The 6,000-nt window shown below is 39.3% G+C and overlaps 1 protein-coding gene across 5 annotated transcripts in view; it reads left to right on the top strand.

The window, feature by feature from the left end:
- The first annotated feature begins 420 nt into the window (after positions 1 to 420).
- Positions 421 to 6,000, top strand: part of LOC115461561 (general transcription factor IIE subunit 1-like) — a 54,776-nt gene continuing 49,196 nt past the window's right edge. For 2 of the 5 annotated variants that reach the window (XM_030191468.1, XM_030191470.1), the window contains exon 1: positions 421 to 480. The gene's annotated coding sequence lies outside the window, so the exon portion shown is untranslated. Of the gene's footprint in view, positions 481 to 500; positions 869 to 901; positions 941 to 1,736; positions 1,761 to 6,000 lie in introns of those variants that run through there. The other 3 variants (XM_030191466.1, XM_030191467.1, XM_030191469.1) reach the window with 3 other exon arrangements.

Here is a 6,000-nt window from a genome sequence, read left to right as displayed (position 1 = left end):
TCTGCACGAACATAAGGCCTGCTGGGGTTTCCCTATAACCAGCCCTTCCAAATGACACACTGATTACGATTTAAAACAAATTACTACTCTATCTATGAAAAGTTATTCCTTTATTATACATCTGTGTATGTGCGTATGCTGCACAAGCAGCCAGCATGTTTTAAAAATATAAGTGATCTTAAATTAAATAACGTGGATGCAGCAGCTCATAGGTTTGTTTTGAGTGTATGCGAATGACGGCTGCGGGGGAAACAGAGATAAACCTAATTGGCTTCAGCTGTTTGACTATCCCGGTTCCTATTTTTATCCAACCTCTGCAAAAATCAGTAAACTCAGCACACCGGGAGTCGATTAATTTCTGGTCTGTCTAGTAGTTTATATTCATGTATGCTTTTAGTTACGGACAAGTTCTTTACGCTAGTTTATGGAACCATCCTGACTTTTTAGCATGGCTAATGCCGGAGAGGTGAAGGATGAAAGGTGAACACTTTGCCTTCAACTTTAGTTTATTAAAATGAATTTGCATAATCGCCTCTCTCAATCAAACTGCAAGATGGTGTACAGATGATGAAGATCATTCCCAAATGCCATGACAGATGTGTGCTAAGGATAACGACATTCTAGACTGTTAAATACCAGGAGACATGTTTGTCTAATAATAGAGTTTCTTATTGTAAGGCTAATGATAGCATCTGTTTAGCTAATTGAGCTGATAATGAAGGTGTTTTTTTAAAGTAAGAAAAATAGATTTCCTTTCCTTTAAAAAAAAAAAAAAGGAATGGTGTAATTTGGCAGGTTACTAAGTGCCATTGCGTTAATTGAACTAGAGAACCAAAGAACGTTTGCTAACTACACCCAAAACTTCCAGGTAAGAAATATATGATTGCCACGCACCATTTCAGTAAATTGAGCCTTAGTAGATTGGCTGTTGTTCATTAAGGTACCTAACAATTTTCAATGTAATATTAGTTTCTGTTTTGGTTGAAAAAAAATCATTTCTTGAATATGGAAGGTGTTCCAAACTTCAGGGTTTATTTGTTTATTGTACAGGAATTGGCTTGGAATCTATAAAGGGTTTTTTTTCCATTCTACGTGTTTAAAATAATGTGCCAAACTGTAGGGTAAATTCTTGCTTATTATTTACCAGCTAGGTTATTAGAGGTCAGAAGGAGTCATGAGTGCTGGAAATAAAATAAAATAAAAAAAGAATGAAATTTAGTGTTTGGAAGGAGGCTGTTTTTGTAAAGTTATTTAACAAAACTGACTGTGTGAATATAAATCAGATGGAAGGCTTAATTCTATTGGGAAGTAATTTGCTGGAGAAATAAAGTGTAGCTTCTGTGATTTCTGAACTAATACCTGATATGATGTGAAAGAATTATAACAGTAATGTTTGTAGATAAGTTCTGAAGTCACTTGAAGTTTTTGATCTGTTGTATTGAAGGATTTTTGGATTATGGAACTTGTGGTAAAGTATGTGTGTGCTGTGGGTTTACATATTTGTTGGTAGTAAGGGCTACAAGTAGTTGGAAGGGGAACTGGATGCTAATTTAGCTCATACTTCTACAGTAGTAGCTCAGATGTTGTATTTTCCCTCCTAGAACATGTACACGACATAGGTCATAGTTCTTATCGGGGATATAGGTAGACACTCAATTTTGGGTACACCTGTGAACAGGAAGTTGTATCGGAGGGAAGGTTTGGGCCTGGATGAGTAAGAGAAATGTGTTGCTGCTGGTGAAGAAGTAAAGGCCTTAAAGGTATTTGGTCAGGAAGTGGAGCAAAGTAACTTGCTGATATCCTAAAGTGAGGGATGCAAGGACTCCGGAGTATTAAGTTGGTGATGCTTGGGGATCCTCACCAGCCACATTGCTGCTGGGTGTGCCTGTACCCACCTGTGACTATGCACTAGTTAGCTTTGGTATCAGGCACTTATTATAAAATTATAAGCCAATTATTACAGAACACAAGTTATTAGGCTAATGAAGAGATAAGATACATAATACGTATTTTTGTGAAAGTTGTTATATCCAAAGATCAATAGTACTAACTAAACTCCAAAATATGGTAGTCTTGTATCTGTGGAGGAGTAGCCTAATAGTACAGTGGGTTCACAATCTGGGGAACTGACTTCAATTTCTACTACAGGCCCTTGTGATCCTGGTAAGCTACTTAATTCTCCATTGTCCCAGGTACAAACACTTACATTCTGAGCTCACTAGGGACAGAGAAAGTACCTGCCCGTAATAAATGTACATTACTTTGGCTGTACCACACAGTGGTACATGATGATACTTTTACCTGCCCGTAATAAATGTACATTACTTTGGCTGTACCACACAGTGGTACATGATGATACTTTTACCTGGCTTCACTCAAGACTGTTCCAAGAAAATTAAGTATACCAGGCAGCATTTCCTGGAAATCCTTGCTGTTGCCCTCCTCTATGTAGTTAGCAATGTTTTTCTGTTCTTTCTTTGGTGCAGCTTTTCTCTTCTCTGATGATATCTTTTCTGCTCCTTCATGCTTCTGACTTCTCCTCCATTCACTAAAGACCAGTACTGGTCTGATCAGAGCTCAGGCTCTGCTCCCAGTGATGTATTTATTTATTGGGATTTATTAACCACTTTTACGTTGTACAGTTAATCAAGATATAAGGAAGTGGTCTAAGTTACAGTGGGTGTAGTAAGCTAGTCCAGGTGCAGAATGTGTATAGTCAGTCAACCTATGTATTAAAGGCTTGGGAGAAGACAGAGGCTAGGCTTTTACCTGCTTCCTGAAGTAGAGGTAATCTCCAGTTATACATAGCCCCTCTGAGCATAAATTCCAGAGCATGGGAGCTACTCCTGAGAAGGCTCGCTGGCGGGTATCACATCGTACAATTTTCTTTGATGAGGGGACAGATAGTGATGATCCTTGAGAGGATCTTAGAGATCTCAAAGGTGTGTAAAAGGCTAACTTATTCTTTAGGTACTCTGGCCCATTATGTCTGAGGTCCTTGAAAATCAAAACATAGAGTTTTAAATATAACCCTGTAAGGTACTGGTGGCCAGTGTAGTTTTTGCAGAAAGGGTGTGATGTGGTCATTCCGTTTGCAGCCTTCTATCAGTCACATCACACTCTTTGACCAGTGTACAGGGCATTATAATAGTCTAGTCGTGATGTTATCATGGCATGGAACATTGTGGTCAGACTCTAGGGGGGGGGGGGAGGTGGTGTTAGGTACCCAAAGAATGTTTTGCTTGGGTTTAGGCAGAGTTTGTTTGCCCATTCGTGAGTTGCGGTTACTCAGAGCTGTGGGTAGATATGGTTCAATGGGCACGAGTACTTGCACATTATTAGTATAGATGTACAATGGTATCCTTTGGTCGAAGTAGCTCAGCCAGAGGCTTGAGGAAGATATTAAATAAAATGGGAGACAGTATGGATCCATGTGGCACTCCACAGTTTAGTGCCTAAGGTAATGATATGCTGTTGCTGAACAGACATGAAAGAGAGGCTGGGGGATATGGACTTCTGCAGGATATGGCATTCTATAGGTCAGTCTTTCTGCTCCTCCAGCCTCCACCCTCCACCTGCACAGGAGGAGCCGATAGCCAGGTATTTTGCAGATATCTGCAGCTGAAGATATTTTTGAACGATCAGACAAAAACCACAAGCGAATCTGTAGTTAGAGATGTTGCTCAATCTTTTCAGTCAGCTACTGTACAGCATCAGCATGACTTGTCTAGCCTTGAAGGGGAGGAGGGGTAATTTCTATCAGTGTCATTACTGGGCTAATTCTAGGGTCTATCCTGTATTCCCCCTAATTAAACGATGAAGGAAAAACCAGCACTGGCAGAAGAAAACCAATGTATCTGTGCTGTACAATAGTCACTTACCTTTGTAATTCTGAAGAATGTACTTCATGTCTTGATGTAAGTCACATTGAACCCTTTATGGGAATATTGGCGACTAATAAGAAATACAGAAAACTTCCAAAAATTTCTTATTTAGAACCACTAAGACTTACATTTCAATCAATTACATAAACATGTTTTTTATTGTTCAATTTCTAGTTATGTATTTTTCTTTTTATTGTTAACCGCGTTGAAACAGTATTTTGAGTTATAGCAGTACTAGCTATCCCTGCTGGCATTGCTCTGCAATAGGTTAGTACTTTGACACATCTGCCTCGAAGGGGGGGGCAGACTCAAGAAAAATGTCAGGAAATATTTTTTCACGGAGAGAGTGGTGGATACTTGGAATGCCCTCCTATGGGAGGTGGTGGAGATGAAAACGGTAACGGAATTTAAAAAATGCGTGGGATAAACATGAATGGATCCTCAGAAGCTTAGCGGAGATTAGCACCGGTGGTTGGGAGGTGGGGCTAGTACTGAGCAGACTTCTAGGGTCTGTGCACTGAAAATGGTAGATACAAATCAAGGTCAGGTATACATATAAAGTAGTGCATATGAGTTTATTTTGTTGGGCAGACTGGATGGACCGTACAGGTCTTTTTCTTCTGTCATGTACTATGTTACTATATTTTGTGCTAAGTGGCTCTGAAGCAAAACAGGCCAACAGTCTCTCTAGATTTATTCATGGCCAAAATGGAGCCTGGTTATAACTGACCATCTGTTGTCCATTGGCCTGAGGTAAACTGCATATTTGGTAACTCTCCATCCCCTTTAACTACTCTGGCCTTTAGAGGCCCAAAGGGGAGCATTGTAACTCATCTCTACATTCTCAGGGAGATTACACTCTGTACTTGAGGAACTGGATGGTGAAGTGACTTGCCTAAGATCACCAGGAGCTGGAGTAGGATTCAAACCCTTCCCTGGTTCTTAATTCCTTACTCTATCTTTAGGCTACTTTTCCAGACAATAAAATTACATGCTTTTCAGAGGCTTTGATGACATTAGAGCAAGGACTGTGCCCTGAAAATGTCAAGGACAAATCAAGATCAGGTATACATATGAAGTATCACATCATACCTCTTATTGGGCAACTGGATGGATGGTACAGGTCTTTCTGTCATCATCTATTTATTATGTTACTGGGAATGTGAGTTTTTTTTTTTTTGGGGGGTGGGGGGTTGTGTGTGTGTGTATATATATATATATATATATATATATATATATATATATATATATATATTAATGCATTTGTATCACATTTTTCCACCCTTTGTTAGGTTCAATGTGGTTTATATAACATTTTTTTGCATTGTAAAAAGATTTCACTTGACGCATAAGATTTAAAATGCTACATATAATACAGCCTTTCTCCCTTGACATTTCTTCCTCAGTTTCTTATTAGAAACTAGTTTTGTGTTTTTCTTTAGTCGTTAGAAAGAAATGTAGGCTTGGTAGCTTGAACAGTTCAGTGTTAAGTCTACCAGTTCTGCTTTTGTCCCACTGTGTTCATGTTATTGTAAAGTCATGAGAACACACCCATGCATGCAGTGGGTGAAAACTAGAACTGCACTGGGATCTTTTGGATCTGGGTAAAGTGGCAACTTGTACAAGCAGAGATAGAGAACCTGTCTTGCCGTATTGGACAGACACCAAGTAGTGGAAGTTGCACTTTTTACTAGTTTGTTTTTGCTACCTGGTCTAGTCCTGATGTTTGGATTTTAGATTAATTGATTAGTTACTTTCGGTCGATATATCTCTGTTCCATAGGATTAAAAAAAAAGTATTGTATCTGAGGCCATGCAAAGTGAAGTGAATGGGCAGTAGATAAATTTCTGTGTTCATCAGTGCTAACTGTTCCCCCCCTCCCCCTTTCAATTCACAAGTGCACTGATTTGGGGGAGGACGTAGCAGAGATGTGTGTTCTTCTCCTTGATTGCACTGTAATAGATAATGTTCACAATTACTCAGTAAAGTTAGGTAATGTAGGTCTGAAACTGTGGGTTTTGAAGTTTGACTGCTGATGAGGCAGTGAAGTGAAATTTAGCCACTGACTGGTATTACTGTACTCCTGACTCTGGCTGCATGCATTTTAGGGAAATGC

The sequence above is a fragment of the Microcaecilia unicolor genome, chromosome 2 (genome assembly GCF_901765095.1).
Source record: "Microcaecilia unicolor chromosome 2, aMicUni1.1, whole genome shotgun sequence".
NCBI lineage: Eukaryota > Metazoa > Chordata > Amphibia > Gymnophiona > Siphonopidae > Microcaecilia > Microcaecilia unicolor.
Note: the sequence above shows the minus strand (reverse complement) of the source record. Positions and strands in the feature narration are given on the sequence as shown.